The 12,531-nt window shown below is 39.8% G+C and overlaps 1 protein-coding gene across 3 annotated transcripts in view; it reads right to left on the bottom strand.

Annotated features, from left to right (window-relative positions):
* ST6GALNAC3 (ST6 N-acetylgalactosaminide alpha-2,6-sialyltransferase 3) overlaps nucleotides 1-12,531 on the bottom strand; it is a 242,545-nt gene that overhangs the window by 47,805 nt on the left and 182,209 nt on the right. The gene's annotated exons all lie outside the window — the stretch shown is intronic.

Raw genomic sequence — 12,531 nt, 5'->3', positions numbered from 1 at the left:
TGCCAGTAGCTTTCTTCTGTTCAGAGGTACAGTGGGCAAAGTGAATAGGCACATAGACTTCCGAGTGCTTCTCTGCACTCCAACACTCTCATCTGTGCAACATGAAAGCAATGCAGAGGCATAAAATTAGTAAAAGCAAAAAATCCAAATGGGTTATTCAAAGACTTGAAGTTTTTGCTTTATGTTCTTATAACAACTCTGAAATGAACTGACACTAGATCTTTTTAACTGTGTGCAGAAAATCTGATCTTGCAAGTGTTTGCTGCTCCCCTCGTGGTGCTGAGCACTCCTCCTGTTGCTTTAGAACTCTGGTGCTCGACGCACGTGCTTTGTGCCTGTGGGATCAATCTCCTCATTTATATTTTTACTATTGCAAGGAGAGTTTGTATTGTTAATGCATGGAGCGGCCACGGAGCTGACTTTTGGAGTGAAGCTTACCAAGTGGAGGGTACATGCAAATGTCTGCATACTAAGTGGCTGAGAGATTGTTTTTCCTTGAACTCAAACTTCAGTCAAATGACATGACATATGCAAATGACTTCTTCAGGACTGGCTCATGAGGGCTTTTAAGACCTCTGGTTCACCTACCATTTTAAACACAAAAACTTCCACAAGTTTTGTAAATATTAACAAAATAATGCCATGCACACAAATGCATGGGCAGGTTTTCAAACTTCTTGGGAAAAAAACACTGTGTGGTTGTTTCCACAAAAAGGTACTTTTTTTCCTCTGTGAATGTCAGCTTGTTATGGGTGGTCATGAATTCTGACACTCAGAGACCAGTACGTGCTTATTCAGCCCTGCGTGTATGAAGAAAGACAGCAACATAAGAGATCTAAACCAGGAAATGTTCACATTTTGCGAAGGGTCTTGGATCTTTAAAATGAACTAAATCTAAATCCTGAGTCTGAAAAACGTTTCCCTTTGAGATATTTGTTAACAGGTAGGCTCAGATCAGAGGTCTAGAGTTTGAATTTTTTTTGTTCCTTGATACCTGTGTTTCTTCTCTATGCATAACAATGTAACAAACAGGGAAGAAAGGCTGCCTTATAATTAGAGCACATGGCACAGCATGGGGAGAGAGGATATTCACACAGCCTAATTGAGACACTTTTCCCCAGGCTTCCTACAGCCATTGAAGAGAGAGAACTTCACAAGGCAACTCAGAGTCCCTAACTAGGCTTCTATTTTTAATCACCTCTCTCTCCAATGACTCTCAAAAGGACTCCAGTAGCCATGAAAAGAGGCTTTCTCTCCGATGAATACAGAAGGAGCAAGAAAGCCAAATCTACTAATGTACATTTCTGATTAGGAGTTTAAATCTCTTCAGTTCTGTTTTTGCTCATTCCACAAGATTCTGTGCCTGACAAAAAGCAGGTGCCTCAGTTTTCTCATCTGCAAAACAGAGCACTGATGCCCCTTCCATCCCCGGGCTCCAGGGCTGTGAGGCTAATGCTGAAGCCTGTAAAGCACTGCGGCTGTGCAACGGGAGCACAAAAGGCAGAACAGACAGGATGTGGTGGTTCACATAGCAGCACACTGGATTCCATCAGATCTCCACAGACAACCCAACTAGAAGGAAGGTGACACTACCAGTCCTTAGCTGCTAGGTACAGAAACTGGAATATGAAGAGAGGTGCTGATACAAATGCTGTGCATTGTATTCAAAGGCAATTTTCCTGACAGTAGTGCTATCCTGGATGTAGCGTAGCTATTTTAAAATGTTTTATGATTTTAAAGCATCATAAAGGTCAAAGTTTAATAACTGTGGCATATAATTCCCTCTACCTTTAGCTCTACTTCTAGTGTTATTAACTTATCCACAGTCTAGACATAATATGCAGTGCAGCAGTTCGAGCAATACTCTGCCAAGCTGACAGGATCAGCTTCTCAAGGGACATAAGGGTAATTCACCCTCCAACTTTATTGAATCCTCTTTGGACCAAAACCTGCTAGTTGAACAAAAGTTGCCACAATGTGTCATATGCTACAGCATGTAAGAGATGTGAGATGTGGTGAACGTTTGTAATTGAAAACACACAGCTGAGTGCAAGAGGAAGCTAGCTGTTATTTCAGAAAATGAATGGGATGGTTCCACATGTATAAATAGCAGTTTTCACTAATGTTACGGGCTCCTAAGAATAAAAGACTTGTTTTTGATTCCACTGGAAGCAGATTCAGGGTCTAAATTGATTAGGGTAGCCACTTTCCTTGGATTACTGTAAGAGCAAAACACAGCCCAAGTCAATGTGTCACTGTGGAGGAATCCACATTCTCATAGCATGAACACAATCAGTCCCCCATATTCAATTAAAATAAAAATTTATTCCATTAACTAGGTCTTTTCTCCTAGATCTGGATTTTCCTAACTGCATCCATGAGGAGACTGATCTAAAACACACCCAAGCCAACAAATGACTACCGCTGACCTCAATAGTTTTAGATCAGCACTTGTCTAAATGAACTTGAATAGCCCTTTGCTCTAAGAATTGATCACAAATATTTAGTAATAAAAAGCTCAGCATTTTTAAGTTGTTGTGTAACAAAAGTGATTTTTCACATAGCTCAGAGAAACTTGTGTCCAGCCCACAACTAGCTGAGCATTAAAATGAATTTTTGCACATTCACAATTTAAACTCCATTCCTACAAAAACTCTTGCACGAAATATTGAAATTTACTTTCTACAGACGTTTATACCAGATGTGATTGCTTGACTGTTTGCAGAGTTAATGTGAGAGTGTGAAGTAAATTAATTTTAAAATTAAAATGAATATTCATAGAACTTTTTAGCTCACATTATTCATCCAGCTTTGTTTAATACAGAGGACAAGGAACAAACATGCATGGAGGCAAGAACATAATACCAGTCTCCTTTCTTTTGCCCTAGTCTTTTACGCTTTCTGGGCACAGCCTGCTGCTCTCCAGTTCTGGCAGTCAGAAAACCTTCATTAGTAATAACATTTATATCAAAAAAGAAAGGAAATAACTTCATTTTTCTCATCCCAAGCTACAGATGTGGGAAAAAATGTGGTATTTCTTAGCCATAGAAGCATTGTACTGGGGACAACCTCCTTTCCTGTGCTTGAGTCTATCTTCAGAATTAGTATTAATTCCATGACACCAAGCAATAGACATATGGAAGTGTTATTTGTTTCTCATTTACCAAACAGATAAGAATATGGAAACAGTTTCAGTCCATTTGTTTGATGAGCTTCCTAAGCCAGTAATAAACAAATCAATACAATTAGTTTTGGCTCATCATCATTAGAAACCTTCACTACTGGGATACAATTTAATTATACCTCTTGTTCCACAGCAAAGGAAAGCCTTTGAAAATGGACTACTTTGCCAACTATCGAACCGGGAGGGAGGAGCGAGTGGATACATCAGTGATGGAGGAGTTATTATCTAAGCAGGGTGTACAACATATAAAGCATATTGTGCAATACAATTTCCCTGATTGCAAGTCTAAAATATTCCTGCCATTAAGTGCTTATGAGCAACCCAAAGTGAAATCCAGCTGTAAAATGACTGTGTATATGACATGCTTCATGTGAATGTTGCAATTAATATGGCATGCATCAATCACTCTTGGACTTGATTACAAACTGCAGTAATCCTAATTGATTAATTAAGCTGCAAAGTTACATACAGTAATGCAGGTTAAAAAATCTTCACCATATGTGCGCTAATGTCCAAAAATACATTTTCATTATGGAGATCAATGCTGTTACTTTACTCTCAACAGTGCATCTAGAGTCTAACAAGAAGGGCTGCACATGGATATCCCAGAAATTAGACATTCTTCAGTATAGGAAGGCAGTGAGCTATAATGGAGATAAGGGAAATAAACATTTACATTCAAACCCTCAGGAAGGCTTTTGGGAGGAAAGGAGGAAAAGGCTGAAATCTAAACTTTACTTTCCTGAAGAACTCCTGAACCACAATTTTGCTGTGGCAATGCCTGCTGCAGAACAGTCCTCATCTCAGGGGGATAACAGAAAATCCCGAGTTTTTGGTGCATGGAATTCACACATAGAGTGGCAACTCTCCAACACTGTCAATCAATATCTCAAGATTTTAATTGGTATTTGCATACCATCTCTTTGCGTCACAGTTGCAGTCACTCTTCTCTAAACCACGTGTGACAGACTTGAAAGCAAAGATTACCCCGGAGAGGGGGCAGATGGGGTAGAACTGTGCCAACTTGCATAGGGAGAGGGGACCAGAAAACCTGTAGCTGGAGAAGAAAGAGCTACATGGGAGAGGAAGGAAATCTCCAGCAGTTTCCCCATCATGTCACCTTATCAAAGGCTAGGTTTGCCAGGCTTTTATTTGCTGTGGTTTCAGTCCTCCAGGGAAAAGATCTTTGTGAAATCTAAGGTGACTTGCTACATAAATAATGCAGTTGGGATCACTCAAAAAACATTACATTCACTGCACATCCAGTGCAAATCTCACTATTGTATTTCTAACAATACATCTTTAGATGACACGTTTTAGATCAACTTGTAGGAACTTTTTACACAATCAATAAATGTTATCACAAAATTAATTGCTTGGATGTTTAAAAGCGTATTTCTGCTCCGTACACAGCACCAGGCACTGGTAATCAATGCATTCTACTGTATAATTATCATCCTAATTTTCATCTTATTTTTGAATTACAATAAAAGAAAAAAAAGTCATGTTTTAAAACTACAGTAACTGCTGCACGTATACTTTGACAAACTGGAGTATATTTTAAGTTTCTATATGGAGACTTAGGATGTTAATTTCAGACAGCCTTTTTTTTAGGTATCTGCTGTAAACAGACACATTAAAATTACAGTAAGTTGTCTTAGCTGAAATGCAAGTAAGTGTCATAATAACAACACAAGCACTGTAAGTCACTGAGATGTAGTCCATCTAAGGCTCTGCTTTTGAAGTGTGTGAGGTTGGTTTTCAGATTCGGCTGGTTTCCAGTGTCATCACAAAGGACCAATTCATCCTAGAAGGTAGCTATGAAAGGAAAATTACCCTAAGGTTCCCCAGCAATGCCAAAATGACACTGCCAATTCAATATCTCAGCGGTACAGTTCCAGGGTGAGCATCTGAAGATTTCCAGAAAATGATAGGACTTCTTAAAAGCCTTTTATACAGACCTCTACATTTTGGTTGGCAAAGGCTGTGAAAAATAATATGGTCTGTTTCATGTTTGTTTATGATTACTTTTGCCACCAGGATGTGATGCAGTAACATATTTTTGACTGCATATATGTATGCACTTACCCTTCCTAAGGTTTAACACTTTAGCTTCTCTTTCATCAGGTCCCTGGATCGTAATCCAAAAGTAATGGTCTAGTATCACTTAAATTGTTGTCTGAGTACAAAGCTACTAAATACAGCTGGACTGATAAAAGGAAAGAAGCTACTACTGGTGAAACGTATTGATGGCTGTGTTCTGTAACAAATTTATCAGTCTCTTTATAATGTATTATCAGTAACAACTGGTGTGGCAGAGTAGAGAGGGCACCGTGTTGTTGGAGCTATTAAAAGCACATTTTTTTCTGAAGAAGTTTGCACCGTTTGAAGTGTTCCACTTTGCTGTATTGTCTTTGTAACACCTTCCTCAGCCTCACAGGACATGACACTGGCTGCAAGCCAATGAAGCAAATCGTACAAGAGACTACAGTTAAGATGAAAGGGATGTGAGCTCGGGGGAGGAAATGCAAATTTATTAGCATAGTCATGCCTGAAGAGCATGGGGAGTTGAACTTTTGGCACAGTTCAAGGATTTCTCAAGAGGCCTATGCCTGCCTCACTCATTCCCTCTGCTGAGAGTCCAGGGGAAAAGGCAGCAGCAACCTTGACTCAAATGACCCTACAGTGAAAAAGGGAAAGTTAATCAAATATGGGCTGCTACATGAAAAATGTAGCAAGACCATTTTCCAGGATGCCTTATCCTCTACAGCAAAGTAAACCATCCACATAAATATAGGAAAACTTGATCCAAGCATTTTTTTATTTCAACGGCAAGACCCTAGGGCTGTGAGATTTCACAATTTTATTGTAAGTTTTACAGTATCTACCATTCTTTGAATTGGAATGGAATCAATTAACTAGATGGGAGGTGCCACTTCTGCTAAAACAGAACACATTTTCTAGCCATCATGATTTCAAAGAACAGCTGGAAAACATAAACTCTGAAAGACCAAGAACAAGAACATAAATTAATAGAATTCCATGTTTATCCTTCTGAAACTTCCTCATCTTGGGAGGCTCAGCTCCAGCCTTGAACACCTGGGAACGATGGCATAAAGACACTTACACTTCAAACAAGCTCCTATTCCTGGCCCAGAATCTGCATAAGGACTCAGAGGAGAAGCTCCACATTATGTGTCAATGCAGATGTGATGACAAGTACATGTGCTGTGTCCAAAGAGACACCTTCTTGCAGTGTCTGGTGTTTTTTCCAACAGTACTGTTTCACTGCACCGAAGAAACAAAGTTCAAAGGCCAATAAAACCAACACACTTTGGGACTTGAAGGTAAGACAGCTGACTGAAGCTGTGACCCTGCATGCCAGTGAAAAAATGTAAGGCTTGTTACTACATGTCTAGAAACCCTTTCTGAAAAGAAAACACAAGTGCATTTATTTCAGTGGGCATTCATTCAAAACAGTGCACACATTTTGTGCTTTTATCTCAACATCTGATTATATATATGCAAAACAATATTTTCTTCTGTCATCAAGTGGGCAATTTTGTTGTTTTATTGTTTCTTTTAAAACACATAATAGCTGCAAACAGTGCACAGTGCAAAAACAGGCTAAAAGCCTTAAATGCACAAAAGCTTACCTATGCATTTTCTATGGTGCATCACTATCTGACAGCTCTTCACTGACTGAGTCATTCGGATCCAAAGTTACAACGTCCATTAGGATCTTGCAGTGAATTCTGCTATCTGATTGTCCTAACTGTTCTGAGAGGATAAAGCAGTATGGCCAAATTCTCTATTTCTGGAACACAATTATAATAATAGGCCCATAACTCCTACAGCAACCACTTAGCAATATTCAAATGCTGTAAAATACCATAGCTGTGAAATCTAACTTTAAGACCCCTCAAAATTGCTCTGCTTTCCAAGATTTAGTTAAGCTTATCTGAGAAATCTGTGCCAATGGGAATCGTACATGTTCATCTGCAGATGCTAGTTCAAAGGACAAGTCTTACAATTTCAGAATATATTCTTTCTTTTTAATTGAACCCAGGGTGCTGTAAAACTCAGTCCTCTTCCAGTGTCATTATTTCCTCCAAAACTGAGTGGTTGAGTGGTTGATTGTTATGGAAATGAATGAAAAATGTCAAGAGATTCTGAATTTTGAGTGTTCTGCTCCTGATATCAGATAAGACTGTATTGTAATATGTAATTAATGGTGTATCCGCCCAGTGTACTCCATTACACTGCTTTTATAAACTGAAATAAATATTTCTTGTATGTATACACCCAGATGGTTGACTTACATTAGCTGTATGACCTATAACTTTGAATATCTTTATATGCAGTTAAAATCTCAAGCACACAGTTCCATTGCCATGGTTTCTTGAATTTAATATGATATTAATTCAGCAAGTCACTTAAAAAGTATTTGAGATGAGATAAAACAAACAGTAAGAATTTCACCTAATCTAAAGATCCAGTAACAAGGGAAAGCTGTGGTTTTATAGTCTTGCTTCAGAGGAGAAAATCTTCCACATAATCACTGAAAATTTTAATTTCTCTGTACAGAATGAAATTCCAAATGGTTTTTGACAGTCATAAGTCTTATGCAAACCAACTTCATTTTAGTAGCTGAACATCAATTCATATCCATAATGAAAAGCAAATCTTCAAAGTTGTCTCTCTCTCTCTCTCAGCCCCGCAGCATTTAGTACAAATCGATGACACAATGTGACCGCCATCATGTCTCTCCTTGCAGATTATATTCTTAGTTAGTGTCACACATTTAGTCAACGATGCTAAGATACTAAAATCACTTTGCTGCCTTTTTCCAATTTATCAAGACTCAGTCTTCCTCCGGCTTTCAGTCAGCATGTAAGTTGTATAGTACTGGTTGAATGTGGATTGATTTGAGAGTAATAGTTACATATGAAATAGCATATATTGTATTTAAATATAGCGATCTACTTAAGCAGAGGAATTTTTGAGTACGGATATCACAGATGCTGCGGTAGTTTATCCTTCAATAGATGTCCTGTTATAAACTTCACTCAACAAGCTCTGTAAAACATTTTATAAATATAAAACTGACTTCTAATTGTGCGCTGACATTTGTAATAGTGTAACATTCCCACAGATCTTTCTATTTTATTTGGCAACATGCTCTTTATAATATCATTCACTCTATTTCTCTCTTGAGATATACAAAGGTTTAACTGGAGCTCCAAGATACACTGCACACAGAGAACTCATCAACAGCCAGCCAACCTCTTTGTTACTCCTTCATTCCCTGGGTTCATGAAGAGTGCTGAGGATTCAGTAGGCAGCACTCTTACCTTTGTCCCGGTGCTGCTGGACTGATGGCCCCGATTCCTCCTGCACTTGTAGTGTTCTAAGTCTGCAATAACTTCAGTGAAATCATCAGTAAAGCTCATCTTTGTGAAAAGAAAATGAAGCCCTTTATCTTTCAGAGAGTAAGTGTATTTTCTTACTGTAAAGTAAGGTCTTTTTCTGTATTGAAGCTATTAAAAATGTCAGAGCACATCTTGCAAGGCCAGAGATATTTTACTTTTATGACCAAATTCCAGTTTGAATAATTACAAGAGCCAGTTAAAAATACATTTTCAACAAAAAAGGGGCAATATTTTCATGAAAACATTCTCTTTCCATGCTGCATTTTCCCCACTGTGTCAAATGCACACTTGTTCATTCCCTTCACTCTTAAACATCTATATGCTGTTTAGCAGCCATTGCATTTCATCCTAGAGGTGGCTGCATTTCACAGCAGATAAAAAAGACTTTTATAAATAGTAAAGTTAATTATTTCATCTTATTTCTTAATTTCCATGAAGATTAGCTGTTATAAATAAATACATTTACAGTCATCAAATACTACTGCCTAATTTCCCATTAGAATCATTCTCTGCACTTCTTTTCCATAAAATCAGACTCAGCTTTTTCATACAAAGAGGGCACATGATTTTTAATTCCACTAGGATTATGTCTTTGGGTCAAAGCATAATTGCCTACAATAAATAGAAGCATAAAAGAATGACTTGGAAATGGAGAGACAATATGCTGGACCTGTTTAAAAGACATCTGATGCCCCAATTCACTGATAGCAATGCTGAAGGGCATTTGTTTTCCTCTGCTATGTGAAAATTCAATTTCCTTTGAACTAGGGGGAAATCATATTTTTATCGATTAAAGGGAATGAAAAAAAGCAGAGAGATACCCAGTTTTTCGGGTATCACACAGAGCATCTCTGGCCTTGCATATGGTATACTACTGTTTGAAACAAAATACTGTTGGTCTTAATTTCTTTAGACAGTGGCCAGATCTAGGGAGCCAAATGTGCATCTGTGGGAAGACCAATGAAGAAACAATTCCAAATCTTTACATTCAGAGTTAGCCTCAGGGTCTAACAATTACTCAGTAGAGCAGCTTGGCAGGGATGGCATATAATGTTTTGTAAGGTAAGAAAGGGTCTCCGTTCCCCACCCTGGCACCAGATGGAACTAATGAACTACAATTAAAATAACATTTGCTCCATTCACAGCTGAACTGACAGACTAAAAAGTACGGGGGATGTATGCTCAGTATTTCTCTGGAAAGGAGGTGCAGGCAGAGCTTTTAAAATCCTAATGGTTGTGTGCTAGGTAATCTCTGCACCCCTCTCGCCAACTCCAAATTCTCCTGAGTTGCTGCAGCTACCTGCCAGTCCCTAAAACACCACTAAGAAGCTCTTCTCAGTGTCAACATCCTTGCAGAGGCTCGTGGACACACATCTGGTGCTGCCTATGTGTGCTTTCCGCAATTGACTTTCTGATCCCTCAAGGTTATTCACATGAGGGGAGTAAATGCATTTTCAAACAGCTATAGCGCAGCTGTGAACAGCTGGAACAATGAAAAAGAGCCTGCTAGAGCTGGATCCCCTCCATTCAACCATCCTACCGCTGTGGCAACACCTGAAGCTCCCAAAAGCATGGGAAGGTGATGGAGATTCACGTATCCACTGCTACCATGGGGCAGCTGCCATCTGCCAGGCTGCCACAACCCAGCGATGGCTCTATGTTGTGAGGGGGTGGGCAGCAGGGGATCCGGGGTCCGCGCACAGACAAGGCTGCAATGTCATGAGGATTTACTGCAAGCCTTTCTGGAGGCCCCAGCTTGGCCAGTGGGCACACTCTTGTTAACAGCTTTAGCACTGGTGAGCAGCAGGAAACATTTGGAATAGTAACATTCAGAGCTGAAATCTGCTCACGACAGATGGGAAAGTTAATTCACTCCTGGACGACAGACGCCACAAAAGGTTAGTCACGGAGACATAGGTCTGAACAGACACTGTAAATACAATCTAGCTTCAGCTTAAGGTACCTTACTCCTTTGCCAAGAGTTTCGTTTCTATCATTCCTTCCAGTGGGTTCACTGCTCAGTCCTTGACCCCACCTCCCATGAGGGAACAGGTAACAATGTTAGGCGTTAGGTAGAGTCACATGAGAGTCCACAGGCAAGTCTGACTCAGCTACAGCTCTGTGGGTCCCACAGGGTGAGATTACAAGGTCAGGAGAGAATGTGCTACACAGAAAGCAAGCTCTGTCCACACTCACGTTGCCAAATTATCAACCTACTGATATACTAAAGGCTTACAACACGAATTCCTAAACAAACATGTGCCTCTCAGTGCAGATACTTCAGTCTACCTGTTAAAAAAAAAAAAAAGGCGTTCCCCCAAACACTTTCTCCCTTCTCTTAAAAAAGAAAATGTAAATATAGCGAAAAATACTCTGTGTCCAACCAATGCTCTAAGAACTGAGAAGACCAAATGTTATTGCACCAATGGGAGAATGAATTTCAGAAGAAAAGGCAGTCAACTAAAACTGCCAACCATACCCACATACTTAAGTCCACAGCACAGCTTGAACATCCCAGCTGAGTTCAGTCACTACAGAACTAGAACAAAGCAATTTCAGTCATTTCTAAACTCAATTTTTGCCCTGGAAGGATTCCAGATATCCAGGTTTCCAGATACTTTGGGCAGTAATCTCACTGCAGTAAGATATGTCAAGACTTTTCTATATCCAAGTGAACTCGAATGCATCTAGGATGTTTGTAGGACTTCTGTATAACAATTACAAGCTTCCCAATATTATTCACTATAACCATTTCCATGGAAAAATACTTCATGGTTATTATTCTTACACTTGGAAAAGGCACTCCAGCTATCTGGCCAAATGTCTATGTTTTTTTTAGTACCTCTCTCATTCACTTTTCTATGTAATTTTTTTCCTCTGTCCCAGGGTGGAATTCATTTTCAGACCCAGCTTTATGTTGCCAGAAATAAGTTATTCTTAAGAACCAGGATGGCAACCCGACCAAAAAGGGTATGATGTAGCAGATGAATTTCCTGCTGTACTAAGAACGTGAAAGACACCACCTCTGCCGTGCCTTTACCAAAACCTTGAACTAAGTACAACAGCATGCTAAATAACTGTGCATACCTATTAGAAGGTGTAACACATAACCAGAACACACTTAACCACTATTTACCTCACCTTCTTTTGCTAATGAAGAGTTAAGTGTCTAGAGAAGGCATCTAGGCCCTCTTTAGTCAACAGAGAAGGGGCAGAAAATTTGCTTCACCCATCTTTAGACAGCTGTCCTGGTTTCAGCTGGGAAGGAGTTAATTATCTTCGTAGGAGCTAGTGCGGTGCTGGTTTTGGCTTTGATGTGAGACTTTTCAGTTCCTCAGGCCTTGTCAGCGAAAAGGCTGGAGGGGCACAGGGAATTGGGAGGGGACACCGCCAGGTCAGCGGACCCAAACTAGCCAAAGCGGTATTCCATACCACGGGGCGCGTGCCTGCTGTATGTGCCTGGGGGGTTGGCTGGGGTGGGCAGGTCATTGCTCAGGAACTGGCTGGGCATCGGTCGGTGGGCACGTTGTGCACTATGTGGTTTTTCTTCCTTTTCCTCTGGATTTTATTCTTTCCCTTCCCCTTCTCATTGTAACTGTTATTGTCATCATTGTTATTATTGTTCTTTTGTTTTTATTCTATGTTGATTTATTAAATTGTTTATATCTCAAGTTTTACATTCCTTTCCAACTCTCCTCCCTATCCCTCTGGCTGAGGGGTGAGTGAGCGCGCGGCTGCGTGGTACTTAATTACCAGCTGGGGTTAAACCATGACAACTTTTTCAGAAAAATAATTTTCAGAGTTGCTTACAGAACACTGCCTGAAGGGAGGTGACGGAACTACCTAAACCAAATGCCTATCCTTCAAATGGCCAAAGCGACCCACTGAAAGTCTGCCTGCATTAGGGATTTTACA

The sequence above is a fragment of the Falco punctatus genome (genome assembly GCF_963210335.1).
Source record: "Falco punctatus genome assembly, chromosome: 11".
NCBI lineage: Eukaryota > Metazoa > Chordata > Aves > Falconiformes > Falconidae > Falco > Falco punctatus.
Note: the sequence above shows the minus strand (reverse complement) of the source record. Positions and strands in the feature narration are given on the sequence as shown.